Here is a 26001-nt window from a genome sequence, read left to right as displayed (position 1 = left end):
CCTTGACTAAAAAAAGGCAGTATCTCTTTAAACTAAACTTCTACGTCTAACTATTGCCTATTCTCTTTCCTTCTCTTCAAATCCAAGCTTCTCCAGAGTTGCTGACACCCTCTGGGTCAATCTTGTCTCCTCTTGCCCACTTCATAAGTTCAGTCCAGCGGAGCTTCTTCACATCTCTTGAGTAATGTGGCTCTTGGTAAGGCTATCTCTGCTCTTTACTTAAATATCTCTTTTTCAGAGAAACCAAGTCATCTCCCTCTCAGTTGAGTTCTGTGTGTTTGTGAGAGCTCTACCTATACTACCACAATTGATTACTTCTTATCCTAACAGAGCATAATGAACTAACTTCTACCCATAAAAACTACTCAGTAAGTACCAGGTGAATAAATGCATGATCATTTTCACCATATAAAATCCTTCCCACTATTCTTCCACTACTATGGTCAGTACACAAAACTGTTGCTAAAAGAGTTTATTTTTTTTTTTAAGTTTCAGAGGTAAAAAATAATGATGATGAAGTAATCTGAAGGAGTGGAGGAGGCCATATACTGAAAAGTGAACTTAAGGTGTGGACTTATATAATTGAGTGTATATCATCCTGACTGACATCTTCTTGGATGAATTGAGACAATTCTATGCTTTGTGAAATTGGCTGAGGCAGTCAGCTTGATTGATCCAGAATAGTCAGAAGGTTTACTGGAAGCAACAGCCACTACAGAACTGGTATAGAGCTGGTGCAGCATAATGTATGGCTGTGATTGTTCTGGTGGCATCCAGCTGTGTTTTCCAAGTTGCTTTCTATTTTTACTGTCACTCAGAGTAAAAAAAAAATACAATTTTTGTGGCAACACACACACTCTTATGCACACATGAAGACAGAATGTCATAAAACAATATTTACCGTTATTATATGAGACAAATTCTGTAAGTTGCTATTGTATTCTATTTTGCTTTTAAAAATATTCATTGTGAGGCATTGATATGATTTCATGACCTATTAGTGGGTCTCAACCTGCAAGTTGAAAAACACTAGCATATACAAGGTCCATTTAAAATATCTTCCAATAGTTACCTGTGAAGAATCAGAGGAGAAGCAAGGAAAGATTGATGCTCCTTACCTCTGGGTTCTGAAACACCAGTGAGAAAGTCTTTCCAACTCTGTTAGTGAGCACTCTTTCCTTCTCCTGCTTTTTCTTAAAAACTATCTATTTATATTTTTGAAGGTGACGGGTCCTTGTTGTTGTGTGTGGGCTTTCTCTAGTTGTGGTGAGCAGTGACCACTCTTCACTGTGGTGTGCAACACTGCGGTGGCTTCTCTCCTTGCAGAGCACAGATTCCAGGTGCATGAGCTTTAGTAGTTGCAGTGTGCAGATTCACTAGTTATCACCATGGGCTTAGTTGCTCTGTGGCATATGGAATCTTCACAGATCAGGATTGAACTACATTCCCTGCATTGGCAGGCATGTTTTAAACCACTTTAAAGCAGGAGAAGAGAAATTCTCCTTCTCCTGCTTTAAATCTGGCTTTCTTCATATGTTCAACCTTCTCTCCTTTGACATAAGCCATGTTTATTCACAATTTGTTGTGGTCCACACAATCAAAGGCTTTAGCATAGTCAAGGAAGCAGAAGTAGATGTTTTTTGAAATTCTCTAGCTTTTTGTATGATCCAATGGATGTTGGCAACTTGATCTCTGGTTCCTCTGCTTTTTCTAAAACCAGCTCACACATCTGGAAGTTCTCGGTTCACATACTGTTGAAGACTAGTTTGAAGGATTTTGAGCATTACTTTGCTAGTGTGTGAAATGAGTGTAATTGTGCAGTAGTTGAACATTCTTTATCATCGCCCTTCTTTGGGATTGGGATGAAAACTGACCTTTCTAGTCCTGTGGTGGCTGCTGAGTTTTCCAGATTTGCTGCCATATTGAGTGCAATAGTGAACAGCATCATCTTTTAAGATTTGTATTAGCTCAGCTGGAATTCCTTCACCCCCACTAACTTTGTTCATAGCGATGTTACCTAAGGTCCACTTTATTTCACACTCCAGGATGTCTGGCTCTAGGTAAGTGATCACTCCATTGTGGTTATCTGGGTCATTAAGACCTTTTTTGAGTCTCTGGCAGAGGGGTGGGTCAACAGTGGCCTGCTGTGGGGTCAGGGGCATTGACTACAACAGTCCTGGAAGGCCCAGTTTGCTAGCCTAACTTCTTTTGAAGGAGTTTGCCTCAGGCCAAACTACAGGGAAGGAACACAGCCCCACTCATCAGCTGAAAATTGAATTAAAGACTTAGTGAGCCTGGGAAAGACTAGAGATCTCTTCAAGAAAGTTAGAGATACCAAGGAATCATTTCGTGCAAAGATGGGCAAAATAAAGAACAAAAATGGTATGGACCTAACAGAAACAGACGACATTAAGAAGAGGTGGCAATAATACACAGAGGAACTGTACAAAAAGATCTTAATGACCCAGAATACCATGATGGTGTGATCACTCACCTACAGCCAGACATCCTAGAGTGCGAGGTCAAATGGGACTTAGGAAGCATTACTATGAACAAAGCTAGTGGACATGGTGGAATTCCAGCTGACTATTTCAATCTTACAAGATGATCCTGTGAAAGTGTTGTGAATATGCTAGCAAAAAATTGAAAACAGCAGTGGCCACAGGACTGGAAAAAGTCAGTTTTCATTCAATCCCAAAGAAAGACAATGCCAAAGAATGTTCTAACTACTGCACAATTGCACGCATCTCACACGCTGGCCAAGTAACACTCAAAATTCTCCAAGATAGGCTTCAACAGTGTGTGAACCGAGAACTTCCTGATGTTCACGCTGGATTCAGAAAAGGTAGAGGAACTAGAGACTAAACTGCCAAGAGCCATTGGATCATGCAAAAGGCTAGAGAGTTCCAGAAAAATGTCTACTTCTGCTTCACTGACTATGCTAAAGCCTTTGACTGTGTGGATCACAGTAAATTGTGGAAAACTCTTCAAGAGGTGGTAATACCAGACCACCTTACTTGCCTCCTGAGAAATCTGTATAGAGGTCAAGAAGCAACAGTTAGAACCAGGCACGGAACAATGGACTGGTTCCAATTTGTGAAAGGAATATGTCAAAATTGTATCTAGTCACCTTGCTTATCCAACTTATATGTAGAGTACATCCTGCAAAATGCTGGGCTCGATGAAGCACAAGCTATCAAGATTGTGAGGAGAAATATCAATAAACTGAGATATGCAGATGACACCACACCTATGGCAGAAAGCAAAGAGAAACTGAAGAACCTCTTGATGAAGGTGAAAGAGGAGAGTGAGAAAGCTGGCTTAAAACTCAACATTCATAAAATGAAGATCATGGCATCCAGTCCCATCACTTCATGGCAAATAGATGGGGGAAAAATAGAAGTAGTGACAGAATTTTTTTTCTTGGACTCAAAAGTCACTGCAGATGGTGATTGCAGCCATGAAATTAAAAGGCACTTGGTTCTTGGAAGAAAAACTATGACTACCTAGACAGCATATTAAGAAGCAGAGACATTACTTTGCCAAAAAAGGTCCATATAGTCAATGCTATGGTTTTTCCAGTAGTCATGTATGGATGTAAGAGTTGAACCATAATGAAAGCTGAGCACTGAAGAACTAATGCTTTTGAACTGTGGTGTTGGAGAAGACTCTGGAGAGTCCCTTGAACTTCAAGGAGATCAAACCAGTCAGTCCTAAAGGAAATCAATCTTGAATATTCATTGGAAGGACTGATGCTGAAGGTGAAGCTCCAAGACTTTGGCTACCTGATGCAAAGAGCAAGCTCATTGGAAAAGATCCTGCTGCTGGGAAATATTGAAGGCAGGAAGAGAAGGGACAACAGAGGGTGAGATGGTTGGATGGCATCATTGACTAGATGGACATGAGTTTGAGCAAGCTGTGGGAGTTGCTGATGGACAGGGAAGCCTGGCGTACTCTAGTCCATGGTGTCACAAATAGTCGGACCTGGCTGAGTTACTGAACTGAACTGAGCATGGCCTTGCCTACTAGAACAAGACCCAGTTTTCCCCATGGACTGTCCCTCCCATCAGGAAACTTGCACAAGCCTCTTATCCTCATCCTCATCCATCAGAGGACAGACAGAATGGAAAACACAATCACAGAAAACTAACCAACCTATCACACAGACTGCAACCTTGCCTAATTTAATTCAGGGTCAGCCAAGATGGATAGGTCTTGGTGGTGAGTTCTGACAAACATGGCCCACTGGAGAAGGGGATGGCAAACAAGTTCAGAATTCTTGCCTTGAGAACCCCATGAACAATATGAAAAGGCAAAAAGATATGACACTGAAAGATGAACGCCTCCCCCTGCCCACCCCCCGCAGGTCAGTAGATGTCCAATATGCTACTGGAGAAGAGCAGAGAAATAGCTGCAGAAGGAATGAAGAGGCTGAACCAAAGCGGAAACAATGCCCTGTTGTGGATGTGTCTGGTGATGAAAGTAAAGTCCAATGCTGTATAGAACAATATTGCATAGGAACCTGAAATGTTAGGTCCATGAATCAAGGTAAACTGGAAGTGGTCAAACAGGAGATGGCAAGAGTGAACATTGACCTTTTAGGAATCAGTGAACTAGAACAGACAGGAATAGGTGAATTTAATTCTATCTACTGCTGTGTGCAAGAATCCCTCAGAAGAAATTGAGTAACCCTCATAGTCAACAAAAGAGTCCAAAATGCAGTACTTGGATGCAATCTCAAAAACGACAAAATGATCTCTGTTTGTTTCCAAGGCAAACCATTCAATATCACAGTAATCCAAATCTTTGCCCTGACCAGTAATGATGAAGAAGCTGAAGTTGAACAGTTCTAGGAAGATCTACAGGACATTCTAGAACTAATACCAAAAAAGATGTCCTTTTCATCACGGGGGACTAGAATGCAAAAGTAGGAAGTCAAGAGATACCTGCAGTAACAGGCAAGTTTGGCCTTGGAGTACAGAATGAAGCAGGACAGAGGCTAACAGAGTTTTGCCAAAAGAATGCACTGGTCATGGCAAAAACCTTCCAACAATACAAAGGATGACTCTACACATGGACATCACCAGATGATCAATACTGACATCTAATTAATTACATTCTTTGAAGCCAAAGATGAAGAAGTTCTATGCAATCTGTAAAAACAAGACCTGGAGGTGACTGTGGCTCAGATAATGAACTCCTTTTTGCAAAATTCAAACGTAATTTGAAGAACTTAGGGAAAACCACTAGTCAGTCCATTTCAGGCATGACCTAAATTAAATCCCTTATGATTATACAGTGGAAGTGACAAATAGATTCAAGGGATTAGGTCTGATAGAGACAGCACCTGAAAAACTATGGACAGAGATTTGTGACATTGTACAGGAAGTGGTTATCAAAACCATTCCCAAGAAAAAGAAATGCAAAAAGGCAAAATGGTTGTCTGAGGAGGACTTAAAAATAGCTGAGAAAAGAGAAATGAAAGGCAAAGGAAAAAAGGAAAGATATTCACATTCTAATGCAAAATACAATAAGAATACATTTTAATATAGGCTATATAGTGAAATGCTACCCTCTTGACTCAGTGATAAAGAAGTTGCCTGCTAACGCAGGTGATGTGGGTTTGATCCCTGGGTTGGGAAGACCCCCTGGAAAAGAAAATGGCAACCCACTCCAGTATTTTTGCCTGGTAAATTCCACGGACAGAGAAGCCTAGTAGGCTATAGTTCTTGGGGTCACAAAAGTCAGACATGACTTAGCGACTAAACAGAAACAACAATATTTTGAAATAAAAGTTTTAGTGTATTTAGTCCAATAAAATATTATTAAATTTGTTATCTTTTAAAATCTTTTAAATAAACTTACTAGAAAATTTAAAATGATATACATGACTCTATTATATTTTGTTGGTTTGAGCTGAATAGAGGATAATATAAATTAAAAAACAAGCCTGATGCTATATTTCTGACTTGTTCCTTAAAGCACAAATTAAATTCTTTGGTTTTTGTAAAGTTTGAACATGCCTTTAAGAGCCCAAATTCAGATTAATAAATAGCCCATGAAAATTAGCATCTATTCCAAAACCATTAAAGAGAAAAAATAAGCCTTTCCATTTGCATTATTCTTTATTCACATCATTGCTTAGTGAATTAAGATGCCTGAAAACCCCAGTGTGTTTAGACCTAGCCATCCTCCATTTCTCCCCTACAACTGCATTGTGTGGTAATGAAGACCATGAAAAAGCATTTCAGAAAATAGCCTCCAATATGAAACAGCATCAATATGCATGGTATATACCATCAAGTTAGAGAGATGTGCAGGAGAGGCCCAAATATCTTTGGCCTGCTTGAACACATGCTTTCTGCTTGCCAGCCAACAAATCGCTTCTATATATTACATAAGACTAAATTAAATACATACACGAAGACAGTTTATTGTGGATGATGGATCATGGGTTTGTTACTCATACATCCAGAGCAGGGCCCTGGAAATCACATCATCATTGCATTCCCAGGGAAAGAAATGATTGTCACATCCAGACATGTTTATCATGGAGAAAGAGGCTGATCGTGGCCCATCTACTTGCCGGGATAGTACTGCCACCTCACATGACAAGTGCTCAGAGGGAAAGCTTGGTGTTGACTACCAAATGCCAGCAAGAATACTATTTCACTATCAGGTCTCCTGAGGGTAATAAAGAATGATCTGGCTATAACCTATAGTCTATATTGTTAGGTTTTGGGGTCCCAAATAGAGATGTCATTTAACTTTAACAAAGGCAACCTAAGAAGCATATGATCTACATTTGAGAGCAACAATTATCTGTATCATACATAGTTCAATCAATGATGTAGATGGGCCCCAAACCCAAAGGTGCAAGTCCTAGCATAAATGTAGGAGGTGAATGAAGGACGGATTAAGCTGAAGGGATGGGTCTCTTTGGCCTGTCTCCTGACAAACTGTCTGACTGCATCAGCAGAAGTCGAGAGCAATCAATAGTTATGAAACAACAGCACTGCCACAATCAGAGGCAGAGCAGGGTTAGAGTGCTATTACCATAAGTGGCAGAGTCGTTGACGTGAATGTGTATGTCATTTTGCATATCATTTGCATGTTATTTGGTGCAGTCCTGCCAATAAATAAACACAATTTATCAACTTGCACAACCTACCCTGACCCTTGTAAGTACACATGGAGGAAAATAAACTAGACCTGCAATGAATTACTACTTTAAACAAGTAGTAATTTTATGCTAAACACATAAAAAAAAGGAAAAGAATTGTTCAGGTCCAGGAAGCAGGTTACTAACTTTAATACTATCAACTAGGTAGAATGCTTCCTGTGGGCAAGGCTATGTTTTAGACATTTTTGATGCATAGCTTCCTATGGTAAATGCTTTCTGTGTATTTGTTAGTGCAAATCTCACAAAGAAAAATGTGTCTGTATGTTGCATACATGTGTTTCTTTCTCTCTTATTATATTTATTATGTATATCCCATATACTAGGCAGAGTAGCAAATGCTTTACATATACTGTAATTTAATTCTCAACATAAATGGCCCAGTTTTACAGATGATGGAACAAGGCTGTAAGCATTTGGGCACTCTTTGGGACACAGAGATGGTAAGCTGTAGCCTGTAGCATCTGAATTTGGCCTCAAGTCTATTCAATGTCAGAGCATAAGTTCTTAGCCACTTAATGATTTTACTGACCCTAAGAATGTATGATAACTTGTTGAGGGTAATAAGCAATTCATATCAAAAGATACAAGTGAGGAAATTTTCCTTTCCCCAGGTATGGATACAAGTTTTGTGGCATATAAAATTTCAGTTCGGTTCAGTTCAGTCGCTCACTCATGTCTGATTCTTTGCGACTCCATGGACTGCAGCAGGCATGTCCATCACCAACTTCCGGAGTTTACTCAAACTCATGTCCATTGAGTCATTGATACCATCCAACCATCTCATCCTCTGTCGTCCTCTTCTCCTTCCACCTTCAATCTTTCCCAGTGTCAGGGTCTTTTCAAATGAGTCAGTTCTTCGCATCAGGTGGCCAAAGTATTAGAGTTTCGGGAACCCTACTGAAGAAAAATGCTGCAAAATTATGAATGCAACTGTAGATATAAAACTGACCATTTATTTAGATAAGAAGATACATCATTATAAATTAAAATTCCACAAATATAATAAAATGCATAAAACAATATTTTATTGAGTTAATCTTTACATATCTCTATACTAATTTTTCCTTAATGACATTTGTTATAACTCTTTGATCATCTTTTCATATGAAGGCAATTTTTGTAGTATTTTCTAACTAGAGAATAAAAAGACAGTCCATTATTTCCTTCAGCATGATTGATCATAATTTGATTTTCATTAACACAACATCACTGTGGACACTTGTATATACTGTTAGTCATACTGCTACACTTGTGTCCCACAAAAACATCAGTCCTGTGGGATTTTATAACGGTATACTCTGCACAAAAATCAAATATATTTCTTCCAAGACTGGATTTCTATCTCAATCGAGTGTTGATAAGGATTGAATCTTCTGCTTACAATTTTAGATGTCTGATTACTCGGAAATATTTACATATACTAACTTCAGATGCTACACCTTTCAAATCTTGTTTTTCTTTTGTTTCCCACTTCACTCTGGCATATAGTCATATGTTTATTTCATCCTAAAACCTCCAACCTGCAGCTTCATTTCATTAATGAATAGGTCAGCTCAGAGAGGAGTATGAGTAGTCTTGGAAGCCATTCCAACACTGTGCTGGTTAGCAATACCTTAACTATCTAAGTGGAAGTAATGGCAAACTACATAAATTCACCCACTAAATCTCACTTAAACACATCCCCAACTAATTTTCCAAATCCTCCAAATGACCATAATCCCTCTGATGACACCTGACAAAGGGGAAATTATATTGGAAGGCGGAATGGACTTAACTGATTGATGTTAAAATGTTTTGCTTCTGCAAATTTTATAGATCTTAGCCTCAGGTGAATCCCCATCTTCCTAGAGTCTTTCCCAGAGTCTTAGGAGGGGCAATGCAAGACAAGGCCCCTGAAGCTCAAGTTTCAGTATCTTGGTGTGTCTGCCCTTGTATTCATATTCTGCACAACTTCATAGACGGCAAGAATCTGTCCATCCAGCTCCCTGCCATCCACAGATTGGAGTGGATCTATGACTATCGGTACGAAGCGCATGGCCACTCCCTGCCCCCCCCCACTCCCCGTTATTTGTTCTGTACTAGCATGTGACATCATTGTTATCTGGGGCTTTTTTCATTTGAATAGCTCCACATCTCTCAAGCCTACTCTTCCACTCTCCACCAGTGCTCCTAAAACTTTTTGAGTTTGATGACCCACCTGGAGACCTAACAGATGTTCTTACTCTCACTTAGACTAATAAGCATGATTTTAGCTATTGCCTGGCTAAATACATAGAAGTTACTTTGTGTTCAGTACTCTTCAAGTTTTGTATATTTAGTATAATAGTATGTATTTAGTATGTATATGTATATGTGTATAGTATGTATATGTGTATGTATATGTATTTAGTATAATAGTATGTATTTTTATTGGTATGTTCATACTTCATGTTCTATTTATTATATTATTATTTTAGTGTATAACACTTAATATACTTATTTATAGATTTAGTATTTAATGTTATATTTACTATATAATGTTATATTAATGTGCTATTTAATGCTATATTATAATAGTACCTAAAGGCATTTGAAATGTAGAAATGTTATGTATGGAGAACCTGATTTTTATTTATTTTACAGATGATGCTTAGGTATACCTCTGAACCCTTTGAAATGACTTTCTAGACTTCAGGAATTCTACAACACCCATTTCAGACACTACCCTGTTAAGCCCTATACCACCTAAAAATACCACTGGGTAGGATTCTCCAGACACCCTCAGTTTCAGGTGCAACAAACCACCAAATCATTGCAGGGGTTATTGTGGAAAGCACCGCTATCTAGTGCACGGGACCTCCTAAGTTGAATTATTTGGAATCAAAAGTATTTGCATAAAATGTAGCCTTTCCTGTGATTTGGGACAGTCTCTTGAGAGGAAGGCACTGACCAATGTGAACTGAAGCCCGTGTTTCAGGCTTTGGAGAAAACGGGCTGCGCTTGCGTGGGGAGCAAATGCGTGTCCATCTTTCTTCCCCTGGCTGGCACGGTGTGCTGGCTTCGTTTTAAAAATAGTGCTGGGGAAGGAGGAAAAAAAATGTAATGTATTCTTAAAATGTTTATATGTCAGCAAAATCCCGAAAACCATTCAATAGATTAATCTTCCTGCTGACTTAAAAAGGATGGATTTCCAGCTATAACTGAGATTGGGAAAAATTGATTTCCATGTTCCTTATGACTGAATAAGATAAAAGCCACTACCCTGGCAAGCATCTCCCAGCCTGAATGCAGACTTCTGGAGGGCTGGCTAATTGAAAAGTCACTCCAAATACCAGCCCCGACCCTTCGAGGAGATCTGGGAAAAGAATCAAGGGCAGGCTGTTCATTTTTCAAGAATGATTTCCAGAATGTTGTTTATTCTCACCATTGCTGAACAACTCCCGTCAAAGGTGAAAGTATTTTCTCTCCCTCTTCTTCTAATTCTTCCTCATTCCCTTCTTACCTTCTCCTCTTTCTCTCCACTTCTCAAGTTTCTCTTCCTTCCCATGATTTATGTAAAGACGAATTCAAAATGAATGTACCACCTGAATTAAAGCTCTCTAAGCAGTGCTGGGCTTCCCTGGTGGCTCAGTGGTAAAGAATCTGCCTGCCAATGCAAGAGATGCAAGTTTGATCCCTGGGTCAGGGAGATCCCCTCGAGAAGGAAATGGCAACCTACTCCAGTATTCTTGCCTAGAAAATCCCATGGAGAGAGAAGCCTGGGGGGTTACAGTCCATGGGGTTGCCAGAATTGGACATGACTTAGTAACTAAACAACAACAAAGAATGGTGAGCCAATTTCTTTTTGAGACCATGGTTTACCCGTTTAAAAAGGGAATTGGCTCTGTGCATGGATTTATGGTTAACAAAGCATATCACCCACTTTTCTCCATTAATCCTCATATGATACCTATGAGAGACCAATTATTATTTTTACTGCTGTAAATCATCTCAGGTAACTTGCAAATGAAATAGAACCAGTATTTTCCAGAGTTGGGACAAGATCCCATTTCTGCTTCTACATCTGACGGGTTTCCATGGAATCACCGTTGAGTTCCAAATTGTTAACACTCCACTCCATCACAAGAATGCTGAAAGAGTTCCCTCATTTATTCTATGATTCATTCTTTCATTTCCTCAATATTTATTGAGTACCTACTAAATCCTGGGCAGTGTGCAAAAGAAGACAACAGTGAACCAGATAGGCAGGATTTCTGCTAGCAAGGAGTTTACTGACTAGAAATAAAACTGTTTTGAATTTGAAGTCGAAGTGCTATGGCGAATTTCAAATTCTTCAAAACATAATATAGTCTAACTTCTCTAACACCTACACAATATTCAAAGTGCAGGTCACTTTTAATGAAAACATAGTAAATTAATTTTTTTTTTAAAATAACTCAACTTTGACAAAATAGTCTTACAGGTTATAAAGACCTAAATACTAGTTAGAAGCATTTGTGTTTTCATGGATTATTCTTTTCATCATGTTTTAAGCTTTATATTTTTCTGCTATCCATTTCATGTTTTTTCTTCCTCTCCTTTTAACTTTAAATTTAACCCCTTCTTGTTTCCTACTCCACCACCTATCCTGTAATTCAGGTCACTTCTATATGGAAGAAATCAGTTCTGTCATTATGAATCAATCACACAATGATGTTTTCCTGGCTAAACAGGACAGTTGTTGAGTCATTTATTTGCATTTTCCAAAGAATTCCATCAAGTTCTCCAAACTGAGTATTTATGAAGTTATCTAAATAGGATAAAAATTTCTCTATCAGTTGGTTTAATCCTCTGAATTTTGATATACAAACAACAGCAATGACAATAATGACAAATATGAGTAAATAGCACTGTCTTCTGAGTGTTTTGCATATATTAACTAATTGAATCTTCATGACAACTTTTATGAGGTATGTACTATTTAAATTCCTATTTTATAGATAAGAGGCATAGAGAGATTTAATTTTTCCAAGATTATGAGTAAATAAATGAAGGAATCTGGATTCAAACTCAAGTCATCTATTTACAGAGTTTACTCCCTCAAGAATGTATATACTCCTCTCATAAAATCAGTAAGAGACCACTCATTTAATTGACAACATTAGCAAATGGCATTTAAATTCTCAGGCCAAGCTTCCTAATCTCCCAAGGCCAGGGTCAATTGATATTTTGTTACTTCTCTGATCTGGTATTACACCTTCCATGACTCTACTAGACTCATCACTTTAACTTGCAAGTTTCAGGGAAAGGGGAGTGGGAATCTCCGCTGGTACCTCCCCAGCAATTTCCACTGTGAGTGGATCCTGAAGAGCAAGACTGTGATCTACATATGCATTTTATGCATTCATGGTGGGAAGAGTATTGCCTATGGAGGATGTGAATGGGATAAAGTAGAACTTAGGGAAGTGGTTATTTGTGAGTGGGTAGTTGTGATAACAACGTTTGTTTTTATGGCTTCGTGGTGGGTGTGATCAGTAGGGAGATGTTCCCATAATGATAGGGTTGTGGTGTGTATGGGGGTGTCTGTGGGTGGGTAAGTTGAGGGTAAGCATATGACAGAAAAAAAAAATCTCAGCATTTTTGAAATTTGACCCCTCCTCTCTCACTTATTTCCTCCCTCCTCTCCTCCAACCCCAAATATCCACAGTGTTGTCTTAGAAATTAAAATGGCCAAAGTGTGAAGAGAAATTTTTTCTTTTGAGACAGAGTGTAAAACTACATTCCTAACAACCAGGTTCCCTGTATAAATCTATTTTTAAGATGATTACAGGGTTTCCATAGCCATTCTCACATCAACTGCTGGTTTTGTTTCCTCGTCGTCAGTAAACTGTTGGCAGGGTAGTGTACCAGAGGTATACTTTTTAAAGGATATAATTGCATGGCACAGAAATGATCACTTTCTTGACGACGGGTTTTGTTGGTCTTTCCCTTTGAGAAGCTGGTTTAGAAGCTGGGCTTTGTCAGTCCCTCCAAGCACACATCGCACTGTGTGTGTTAGTCTCACAGCATATCATGCTGGCAACCACGAGGCAGAGGGTAGTAATTAAACCACACAATAAGCATCAAGGGATGAGGAGAAGACACTGTGTTTAAAATAAACGAACATAAGAAGCACAGCCAGCTTTCCTAGGAAGGCTATCTGAATAGCATGGTGAGTCAAGATTGGGCAGACCTTGCAAAGCAAACTGGGATATTCCTCATGGTGCCAGCAGCTGAAGCTGTATCCTTCTCAAGAATCTATTATAGGGCCATTCCCCTGGGACCATCTTTCCTCTGGCATGTAGAAACCTATGAAGGTGGCTTTGAAGAGCTATCCTCCTTCTACTGCCAGGGCCCAGACACTATGCAAATTTAGACTGAGTTGGCAGCTATTTCTATAAGGCATGTCTAATAATTACAGGCACAGGAACTGTAGTTCTGTTTCAGAAATAGAGGGCAGATCAGGCAGAAATCAGCCTCTGAAATGTAAGCTAACAAGCATCAATGTATAATAGGTAAAATTACCTATTGGCAGAAGTAAGTGATTCTGAAGAGATGATAATGATGTAACAAAAAACTAAGATGCTCCCCAGGTTCTATTTGGAGGAATTGAGAAAACTAGCCAGACAAAAGACCACAGTATTTCTCATGCTGATCAAGACAAATAGTGTGCTGCCTTGGTACTAAAATGCAACTGGTGTTGAGAAACAAAAGCTCATAAACTACTAAGCAATGACTGAGATAATTATGTGTAGAAATTAGAATAACGTGCGTTGCTGAGCAAGAAGGGATGGAAATTTAAGTCATATTATCTGAGAGGCCTGTGGACACTAAGGAGATCAACAGTCAGTCCTAAAGGAAATCGACCTAGAATATTCATTGGAAGGACTGATGCTGAAGCTGAATAATTTCAACACCTGATGCGAAGAGCTAACTCACTGGAAGAGACACTGATCCTGGGAAAGACTGAGGGTAGGGGGAGAAGGGGACAACAGAGCTTGAGATGGTTGAATGGCATCATCAACTCAATGGATGTGAGTTTGAGCACACTCTGGAAGATAGAGAAGGATGGGAAAGCCTGGAGAGCAGCAGTCCACGCGGTCACAGAGAATCAGACACGACTGAGTGACCGAACAACAAAAACATCTGGGGAAAGGGCACTGGGATGATAAGAGTCTCAATAGAGAAGAGAGGGGTCCTTTACCTGGTGACCTTGACTAGATATAGACATTACAAGCATCTAGCAACTCTTGTCCTAAAGGCATCTTGCCAAACAAGGTTCTGGTCTGTAACTTGGAGTCTGAGTGTTCTGACCAACCAGAAGTGAGAGTCCTGAGAATATTTTTTCATTCACTGACTTAATGTTAAGTACTCCTATGTCTTAAGTACACCACCACTAAGGTTACAGGGACAAAATGGATCATTAACACCCTCAGGTTATTCATAGTCCAGTAGGACAAATAGAGAATTCAACATAAAATCATAATGTGAAGAGACAGGATCTATAAAAGAGAAAACCATAGTATGGATTAAAAGTATGCAGAACAAGTACATTACTCAGTCTGTGGTGGGCCACATTAGATGGGGGAGATCTGAACTTACTTGTTTATTTTTTTTATTTTTTAAAATGTTTATTTATTTGGCTGTGCCTGATCTTCATTCCAGCATGTGGGATCTTTGATGGTTAGTTGTAGTATGCAGGATCTAGTTCTCTGACCAGGGATCAAACTCAGGTCCCCTGCATTGGCAGCTTGGAGTCTTAGCCACTGGACTACCAGGGAAGTCCCTGAATTTACTCTTAAATGTGAAGACTAGAAGTGAAAATGGATGATTAGGATAGTAAGTCAGGGTTGGCATTATGTTTAAAAGGGATGGGGAACACATGTACACCCATGACTGATTCATGTCAGTGTATGGCAAAACCACTACAATATTGTAAAGCAATTAGCCTCCAATTAAAATAAATAAATTTTTTAAAAAAGAAAAAAGATATGGGGAACTTAAAGAATATTGGAGGGCATTGTGGGTTTATGAAAATTGGAATATTATTTAATAGGTTGCATGTGAGGGGAGGTATAGAAGGAGATGAGACAGAAAGTGGTTATACTGAGAGTTGCCTTACTAGCAATTTATAGGCTGAAAGGAGATAATAAAAATGTTAAGCAGGGGAGTAATATGGCTGAATTTGCAATTTAGATTATGTTTCCATACATGTCTCCCACTCCCAATGAACTCATATTCTGATGTATGAATTTGGTAGATGCAGATTTCTTACTTTGATTGAGTCCAAAAGCTTGATGACCTTCAGGAGGTCTGGGAAAATTGAGTCTTCAAGACTTCAAACTTGAAGGTGGCCTTGGACCTATGAAAATCTCCCATCAAGTTTTCACCTGTGAGACCCTGCTAGAAGTTGTCATCTGATCTCTCTTTGACATATCTCTATCTGTAGAAACTTGGGTGGAAAATGAAATATGCATTTCACATTCAAAACATCATGACATGTCAGTAAGAAATTACAGCATGGAAATCATCTTTGGGAAAGGAAGAATCTCACCAATTTAGCTTTCTTTATGTGAAACTTTTTCTATTTTCTAGACTTTTAAATGGTTCCTCTTAAAATAATATCTTGACAATAGTTAATAAAAAAGGCATTTCCTTTAAACAACTGCTACTGAAGGTTAAGATTATTTTCACTATATATCTTTGGCAAGGTCTTTTAGCTAATGTCTTTATTCCCAGTTCTGAAATGGTATGTCCTGTTTTATTTTAAGGTAAATTTACAAATTCAGGGTGAACAGCATGCAATATAAAATCAAACTTTCAGAGAGATGGGACGGAATGTGGGCTGTGAGACTAAATGAGAGTTCAATGGAGAGGATGGGGAGGTTCCAAGAGTGATGAGTACCATGAGCTAAGACTCACCAGGAATATACTTCCTAATGATGTAGATAACAATGAGGATACTGGCCCAAATGGAGTGGGGGTTTATCATGAAGGGGCCACCACATCCACTGTCATGACAGTGTACAAAGCAAAACTGACAGCAGATAATTATCATTGTGTAACTCAGTCAATGGGGCCTCCCTGGTGGTTCAGGACTAAAGAATCTGCTTGCAGTGCAGGAGACCTAGATTCAGTTCTCAGGTTGAGAAGATCTCCTGGAGAAGGGCATGACAACCCAATCTAGTATTCTTGCCTGGAGAACGCCATGGACAGAGGAGCTTGGCTGGCTACAATCCATAGGGTTGCAAAGAGTAAGACATGTCAAACAATCAATATTGTGAAGTGTGTTTTTCAGCCTCTCAACATCACCTCCCCAGCCCTGTCTACCTGATCTTATTCTATTAGGGCTCTGGAATCTGCCTCTGAGCCATCTGCTCATCTGCATCATGAGCAGTTGATGAAGCTCACGTAGTGGAAAGAATTCCAGGCACAGGTGACATGAGCCCAGTCTCTTGTCTGAACTTTGGTAATAAAGCTCATAATCATAGAGCCTCCTTCCCATCACATGCTCAACCAAACCATGTCAGAGTCAGAGTCCTGCATGGTGGAGTAGCAGAATGTAGATACAGAACTACATAGAATTTTTAAACCAGCAGGGGCTTCAGAGCCCATTCAGGCCAACCTTCTCATTTGCAACTGAGGAAATGAAGGCTCCAGAGAAGTTCAGTAATTTGCTTGAAGTCACACAGCTAGTGACAGAAGTGGGACTAAAGTCTAGTTTGCCAATACCTCGACTCAGTTCTCTTTCCACTCCATAATGTTTTTGTGAAAGAAAATTCTGTAAACATTCAAGATGTGATTCTTCCTTTTTCTTATTGAAGTCCCTTTTCCTTCTTGGGGTGTCCCTGGTGGTTCAGTGATTATGACTCGATGCTTCCAAAGGAGGAGATGCAGGCTTGATCCCTGGTCAGGGAACCAAGATCCCACATGCTACATGGAAGAACCTTCTTGGAGACCCTCTTGAACATCTGTGTCTTCCTTTAAATTTACTACTTTTCCTGTGATATCTATTTAAATATCATAGTTCTAGGCCTGTGTAGAACACATATGGCCTTCATTCAGTTGTTTATTTGGGACAGATAATACAGTCCTTCCAACTGCATTTAATGTTTTGCCTCTTTCAAAACTTTTATATACATTTCTTTTATATACTTTCATATACTTATGTATATAAGTATATATACTTATATACTTTTATATATTTATAACCTTTTATATACCTTATGAAATATATAGATTTCAGAAAAATTCAACAAGGTAATTTGAGCAGTCTTGTTCTCATCTGATCATGGGAGGAAATGTATAGAGAGATTTATTGACCTTTTCTTAGTGACAGCCTTGAAACTAAAACCCCTTGATTCCTTAAAAGAGCAGAGGAGAACCAATGAGAAGGAACAGTAGGAGAGGGTGGGCTGAAAGACGTTAGTTGCATCGTAAAATTCGCATTTTGACAAGTTTTGTTTTTGTTGTATATAAAAACTTTGTCTGAGTTTCAGAGCTGTACCATGGAGAGATCCACAAACCACAAAAGTCATATCTGAATCCCCAGCTCACGCTGCTCTCCCTTATACTAGGCCCAAGAAGGAAAGCAGCCTGATGGAAAAGGACAGGATCCGTCAATGCCCTGATGTGACTGGGCTGAGAAAGATTCAAATAGACGTGATCTGTCTCTGGAGACAATTAGAAAGCAGGGTGGGGGGCCATTTGTTACATCTCTCTCTTTGTTTCAAATGTGGCTGTTTAAATTTGAATTGAATGTGTTTGGGGATTTTCTACAAAGGGAGCCACTTGGAAGGCTGCCGTTTCTTGTTATCAGTCATGTTTTATTATTGAGAGGAGAAGCGCCCAGAGGAACTTCAGAGCTCCTGCACAGGCAAAAACACAGGGAGGGACTTAAACGCACATTTCTATTTTAGTCCCATAACATCCAAACTCACAGGCACTGTCTTCAAGGATAAATTAAAGATTCAGTACAAAAGAAGATTTCCAAAGTACTTTAAATGGGCCTCATCTGAAAGGTGGAATGAGTATCAATAAAGGGAATTAATCTGCTCATATTTTTAAAGCACTCACCATTGATTGTTAATGCATGAGTTAGAGAGAAATCAGAATAATCAGACCTCTTGGTGGCCTCAGTAAGTGTGAAGTCATACATGCTTCTATCCATGGAAAACCAAATTATGACAAGTGGTACAGATGGGTATTACGAACATGTAGAGAAATATATTAAGTTGGCCAAAAAGTTCATTCAGGCTTTTCCATAAGATGTTACAGAAAAACCAAATGAACTTCTTGACCAATCTGAAACTTAAGGTGCTCATTAAATTAGACAGGAAGTTACAGAGCCAGTGGCATCTTTGAAGCTGTGGAGTAGTGCTGGGAGAAGTAGCAGCCAAAGAGAGTAGAGAATTGTAGAAGAAAGAATGACAATATAAGTTGGTTAAGAGCACCTGTGTGCATATGTGGTTAGTCATGTCCAACTCTCTGCAACCCTATGGGCTGCAGCCAGCAAGGTTCCTCCGTCCATGGGATTTTTCAGGCAAGAATACTGGAGTGGGTTGCCACTTCCTTCTCCAGGGGATCTCCTTGACCAGGGATAGAACCTACATATCCTGCACTGGAAGGCAGAAGGGTTCCTGCTACTTCCTTATTGCTCTTACCTTTTACTTTGCAAAGCAAAATATTTACATGGTCTCTATTTGCCCTTCTAGTGCCTAAGTCAGTTCTGAATTGAACAAGAAAGTCATTTGAACTCTTCATGCCTGATGTGTTCCCATTTGTCATAAAGAGAATTATATATCTTATATATACACCAGTGTATCTGGAAATTTAGAAGCAATGATGTTTGGTGAAAGTCTTTAAAAATATACTAAGTGCTATAAAATTGTGAGGAATTATTACTGATTTTCTCTGTGTAACTCTTTAAGAAGCATCCCCTCTATCTGGTTAGAATTGGGATTTGCAGTTTTGATTTGACTTGGTCACTCTGATAAGAGATAGGCTTCCTCGTTTCTTTATGACAAGTGTCTTTTTGCTGAGAAGACCACAGATTGGGCAAGGTTTAGCCAAATCTAGTGATAGGTGTTAACCCTTGGAATGTGATTTTAATAGCCAATAGGTATTTATAATTAATGTGCAATAACCCAATTATGCACATGTCTTTAAATTTAATAGGCCCAGTTAAGGTAAGATCATTAAGCACCCAATTGAATGTTAAACACATATATTTGAGGTTTAACGACTATGCGGCAGATGCAGGATGGATTATGGGATTGTTAAAGGGCACTAAGAAAGTTGTTAATATTGCGAGGGTATTTAATTAATGTTTTAAGCAATCTATCCTTTGAAATCTGCCCAAAATGCTGTGTGAAATCTGCTCTAGGAGCAGGAGCATAATTGATAGCACTACCGTTTAAACCCAGCCACAATGAAGGAAAACACAACAAAAACAGCTCTCTAATTAGCGTGAGAAATGACAACAACACAACAAAAAGTACTGAGTGTCTCCAAGGACAGCTGCAGCAAGTGAGAAGGCTGATGAAAGGCTTGGCAATTAAAGATTCCACTCTGAAGATTAATAGAGTATTATCTTAAATTAATGCAAGGCAGGTTATCAGAGATGAGTTTCTGCCTTACAAGCCCTCTCCTTTTTTACTTTTCTTCCCTTCATTCATTTCTATGCCTATGAACCTTCTCTATCATCCCTCAGTATTCAAATGACTGTTTATAGTTTCTGTATTCTTTTTCTGTCTGCCCATGATCTTTCTCCCTCTGGGTCTCTTCTCTCATATCTCCTTCTCTGTTTTACCTGGAAGGTCAAAATAAAGTGGTTCCAGCTCACTGTCAATGTCCTATCTCTTGGGCACAGCATCACACTAGGTTCTTTCATGGTACATCAAGAGAGTAGTCTGAACTACAGATTAGACTCAAAGCTGCAGGATCACATATGTTTGAAACTTTAAAGATGCCCTCCTTGTTTAGTTTCTCTTTTTATTGGAATATTTAATTTTGGTGTCATAATTTCACCATTCATCCTCTAAATATATGTTTATTGGATGTCTATTACATACTGAGCACTATTCTAGACATTGGAAATAAAACAGTAAATAAAACAAGCAAAGTCTCATATTCATGAAATTTATATCCTAGTTGAGAGAACAGAAAATAAATACAAAAGCAGAAGAATTAAGGCAGATGATGATGGATTCAATAGGAAAAAGCACAACAGAGAAGTGAGAAGGGGAAAACCAGGGATGGGGGATGGTGTTTTAAAGTGATCTTATGATCAGTGACATTGAAACTGATATCCAAAGGAGATGAGGTGAGGACCAGTAAAGAGAGCTGTTCAGCTGTAACAGAGTGAAAGAGGTGATAAAATCAAAGACGTGTTAGGAGGGCAGATTATTTATGGGCTTATTGGGTATGTAAGGAATTTGACTTTGTTCTGGATGATATGGAAAGCCACTAGAGGATTTTAACCATAGAGAGATCTGCACAAGTTTTGAAATCACTCCTCTAACCTCTATGGAGTGGGTGCCTGTAATAATTCTGAAGAGGAAGCAGTAACAGATAATAGAGCAAAGAATTGACAGTGGTTTGGAGCTGAGTGCCTATGCTACAGGTGGATGACAAGAGGTCAGATTCTAGATGTCCTCTAGAAATAGAAGCAATAGCATTAGGTGACAGATTTATTTTTTAACTGAAGTACAAATGATTTACAAATGCTGTGTTAATTTTTGGTGTAGAGCAAAGTGATTCGTATGATTCATTTTTGGTTTACCTATTTTATATATAGTAGTTTGTATCTGCTAATTTCAGGCTCCTAATTTATCCCTCTCCTACCATTTTCCCCTTTGAAATCATGTTTGTTTTCTATGTCTGTGAGTCTGTTTGTTTTATTAAAAAGTTTTCATTTGTATTTTAGATTTCACATATAGGTGACATAATATGGTATTTGACTTTCTATATCTGACTTATTTAACTTTAGTATGATAAGTTCTAGATCCATGCATGTTGCTGCAGAAAACATTATCTTGTTCTTTTTTACGACTAAGTAGTGTTTTGTGTATATATGTACCACATCTTCTTTATACATTCATCTGTCTCTGGACCTTTGGTCTGCTTTTATGTGTTGGCTATTGCAAATAGCGCGGATGCTTTTATTTCTGTTGCTTTGGGAGACTGACCTAAGAAAACATCGTTGTCAGAAAATGGTTCGTCTATGCTTTCTTCTAGGAGTTTTATGGTATCATAGTTACAATACCATTTACTGACAGATTAAATGACTCTAAACTTTTAGAAACAAACTAGAAGACTGAAATTGCTATTTACTGATGATGAGAGTTTAGTGGGGAAAATCAAGGATTTCTTTGTGGACATATTAAATGGAGCTCTCAACTAGGCAACTGGATACAAAGGTCTGGATTTCAGAGGACCTTCTAGGAGGAAAATATATATTTGAACATTATTGGCGTATTATTTGTATGGGAAACCACAAGCCTCGATTAAGTCACCTAGGGTGATGGAGAAGATGGGAGCTCTCAAAACTGAGCCTGTACAGTTTGGAGAAATAGGAGGAAAGAAGCAGAGAGGACTGACAATGAACAGCCACACAGAGAGGAAAAAGACTAAGAAAAGAAATAAGAAAGCGTTTCAAGTGGGAGGAAATGATCAATTGTGTCAAATGCTGGTGATGGGATGAGTAAGATGAAAACTGAGAAATGTGTATTGGTTTGTAACATCATTGGTGACCTTGTCAGGAGCTATTTCAGTGAAGTCCTGGGTTAAAAGACTGATTGGCATGTATTAAAGTGAGACTAGAAAAACTGGAGATAGCAAGAATATAAATCTCTTTAGAGAAACGTCGCCTTTTGAAAAAGAGCAAATAAATGGAGTAATGCCTGGAGAGGGACGTGGGATCCAGAAAAAAAGGTGTTTTTTAATGTTGAGGGATATTGTAGTATATTTATATGCTGTTAGGAATGACCCAGAATAAAGGAAACATTTATAATGCAAGGTAGAGAAAGGGCATTGCTAGAGTATTGTCCTTGAGTAGGCAAGAGAGGGGGCTTTCCCAGTGACTCAGAGGTAAAGAATCCACCTGCAATGCAAGAGATGCAGAGCATGCGGGTTTGATCTCTGGGTCAAGAAGATCTCTTGGAGGATGGCATGGCAGCCCACTCTAGTATTCTTATTGGGAAAATCCAATGGACCGAGGATCCTGGAAGGCTATGGTTCATGGGGTCACCAAAGATTGGACATGACTGAAGTGACTGAGTAGGCATGCACAGGCCAGGGAGGAAGAGATGTGCTGCACAAGCCGTGAGGTGGGGTTTGGATGCGACCATGGTAAGTTCATTCAGAGCAGCAGAAAGAAAACAGTATGTGGGCATGGACAAGACAGTTTTGTAAATGTGATACTGGAAGAGTATGGGCGTTCTCTTTTAACTGCTTTTACTTTTTTTGTTTATGTATAGTTAAATAAGAAATAAGGTTATCAGCTAAGAAGGAGAATGCAGAAGGAGCTGGAGGCTTGAGGACAAAGGAGAAGGCAGGAAATACTCATGAGGAGAGAGGAGAAGGAAATAGACTGGGGAAATAGAGAAGGATTGCTGAGTGATGTTAACAGTTTACTTGAAGCCAGTAGTTGTGAATTTTATTTTTAAATATTTATTTTTAAATTTTCTTTGATGAGTGTTAGTTGCAGCTTGAGGGCTCTTCATTGTGCTGCGTAGGCTCTCTAGTTATGACCCTCAACCTCTAGAGCTGGGCTTATTAGTTACAGTACATAGGCTTAATTGCCTTCAGCATGCAGAATCTTAGTTCCCCCACCAGGGATCAAATGTGTCCCCTGCATTGGAAGGCAGATTCTTAACCATTGGACCACCAGAGAAGTCCCCATGAATTTTAAAGACAACAAAGAGGATGGTTGTTGGTATTTTCTTGGGTAAGTGTAGGTGCAGGGTAGGTAGAGAGATGAATACAGTTAGGTTTGGGATTTTTGCAAAGTAAGTGGAATTATGTGATAGAGGGACAATGGAGATGAGGGTAAATGCAATGATAAGATTTTTAAAAAATAAAAGGTGATAGAATTTAAGTGAGGTATTGATAAGGAAGATGCAAGATCATGAAGGGGAGGAAAGAATGATTAAAAGGTGATAAGACCTTGGGATTTTATGTCCCATTAAAATAACTGGTTGTTAGAATTTGATGCAAGGAGAAGTGAAATGGAAAAATAAAAGGTGGTAGTTAGATAATAGCCAAGGTGTCTGAAGATGACTGTAATGAGGAGGCATTGCTGACGGTACATGGTAATGGCCTAAACGTCCTCTCTGGATAGTGTGAAGGGAGGAAGGATGTTACAATATTCCAGAAGTGGATGCAGCAAGAGAAGTGAGCAGAGCATCTGTCCCACCTGATGTTATCAGGCGGAGGAGTGGAAGGTGGCCATAAGGGAAGTGCTGGCCTCAGGCTAGACTTAGGTTAGTTTTAGTTAGATCAAGAAGAGCAGGATATTTTGAGAACAGTTTGGGAACTCCAGAACAAAAATCTAGTGATTAGGGCTCAGAAGTTCCAGAGGACACAAAAGAAAGCTATCACGCAATACCTTGGCTGTGGAGTCCTGTAAAGGATATCCAGAGTGTGGGTATTGGGGTAAGAGTATTGGGGGTGGGGATTGATAAGTGACATAAGGGAAACAGTGATAAATTGTTAAGCCTGACAACGCCCAAGAGAAATGGTTATGGTGAGACTAAGGGTGCCAGTCTGAAGTGGGGATGGGAAGGAAAGGTAGAATCTTGCCGAGAGCTAATGGAAATTTGAGCCCTCACCTTCACTCCATTCCTTTGCTCCATAACCTAAGACTGGAGGGGCTCCATGTGCTGAGAAACACCGCCGTCAGCACAGCCGTCCTCCACCTCAGAATATTCTGATGGCCTTGCTCATCATGGCTCAAAAAGTAGGACCCAATATTGTCACTGTGGGTCTGGGAAATGAGGGGGCCAAAGAAGCAGGTAATGAGGGGAAAATAGAGTTAATGACCAGAGAAACTCACAAATGGGCCCTGCTGGTGGTGCTGGGCATGTCTGGTGGGCAGCAGAAACACCATTAAGTTACTAAGAGAGAGTAGCCATCACGGGTTCCACCAAGGAGGAGCGTCAGACACTAGGAGTCAGGATAATAAAACAGCATGGTACCTCGAGGTCAATTACCATTGCGATCAGGTTGCCACCCAACCCTAGCTACCTCCAAGGAGATAAGTGGTGGCTGTGTATTGTGTATATAGATAATATATAGTGTACGTGCATGAATTATCTATATAAAACATGAATATTCACATAGTATGTCTATTCATGTCTATGTGAATATCCCATGAGAAAACAATTTGTATGTAGACTCTAGAGACTAGTTCTGTGGCTATGAGAAAGTAACCGTTCATCTCTGTGTATAACACTGTATCTGTAAACTTGCACATTGTACATGTCTGATTCTTATCATAGGCCAGGCAGGTCTATGATCTGCACTTTCTTTCAGTCTTTTGCAAGATACACAGCTGACCACCAGCAGGGAGGTCAAAGCCCCTGAGTGCCCTTTAGCCTGAGTTGAACGACCTCCCCTGAGCTGTTATACTCATTCATTTTCAGACTCCCCACACTGTACTGCACCTGCCCCTAATTTAGACTGCTAAAATGGCAATATAGGATAGCCACAGAATCCTATTATTTCACCAGAAACACAGGGAACATTTTTTTTTTCCTGATCAAATGAGATTCAGTTACACGTCAAGGAAAGCCAGCATCAGCAGCTTGTGTCATTTAATAAAACCTAAAGTTACAAGTGTCCTGAATAGTTCCCTTAGAAGCTATTTTAAGTGGACAGCCCTTCCCCAGAAAGCCCCATGAGTATAGAATAACAGAAGTTAATTTTAGCAAGCACTTTTTAACCTACATTTGGGGACAAAAACACTAGGAAACCTATTATATAATTGAAGTAAAAAGAAACCCTCTGGGTGTGACAGAAAGTTGTCTGTCTCAAGTTACTGCAAATGGAAAAATGATATACCGAAGAGCTTGGTATTTCAGAAGTCCAATAGTGAGAGATTTTATTTGCTGAGAAGGCAAATGAGGGCACTTGGATGTTAAAGAACAGTTGACACTCTGGACAGGAGAGGCTGCTGAAATGTTCCTACTGGGTATTTACGGTCCCAAGTTGCATTAAGCCTTCCAGTGGAAATAGGATTTCCAAGCTGAAGTATGAAGATCAAAATCCTAATTTCTTCATTTGTCAGGATCCCTAAGAGTCCTAGATCTGCTTTAGCCCTAAGCTCTTTACAAAGGAGACGGACCAGCATAAGAGAAGCACAATTTCATTGTACCTTCTGTACTCCATTCAGCATAATCTGACTGTATTCATAGACAGCTGATTCCACCCACTCTCTGGCTTTACCATTCTGGGCTACCCAGCACTTCTCCCTGGCCTCCTATTTCCCTTGCACACCTCACGTGGCTTTTTTTCAGCACAGTTGTGACAACTTCACTGTATAGTGCTGGCTTGCTCACTCATAAGAGGGTGCCCTTAGCCAGGTCACAGGATCTCTCTAAACTCTTTCTCATTTATAAATAAGCTTGAAAATGAAGCAATGATAACAATAGTAAAATAAGATAAAAAAAGAAAATGAAGCCAAATCTGGTCTTTGTATCCCCAAATAGAATTAACTGTCAGAGACAGAGTTTCAGATGAATAGAAAAGAATAGCTTTATTAGTTTTCAAGGCAAAGGGGACCACAGAAGGCAAATGTCCTCAAAATGGTGTGTCCCAAC

At 39.3% G+C, this 26001-nt stretch overlaps 1 pseudogene; it reads right to left on the bottom strand.

Annotated features, from left to right (window-relative positions):
• The window catches only part of LOC136147469 (large ribosomal subunit protein eL15-like), a 127763-nt pseudogene extending 103367 nt beyond the window's left edge, over nt 1-24396 (bottom strand).
• Nucleotides 24397-26001: the final 1605 nt, after the last annotated feature.

Source organism: Muntiacus reevesi, chromosome 1, assembly GCF_963930625.1.
Source record: "Muntiacus reevesi chromosome 1, mMunRee1.1, whole genome shotgun sequence".
NCBI classification, from domain to species: Eukaryota; Metazoa; Chordata; class Mammalia; order Artiodactyla; family Cervidae; genus Muntiacus; species Muntiacus reevesi.
Note: the sequence above shows the minus strand (reverse complement) of the source record. Positions and strands in the feature narration are given on the sequence as shown.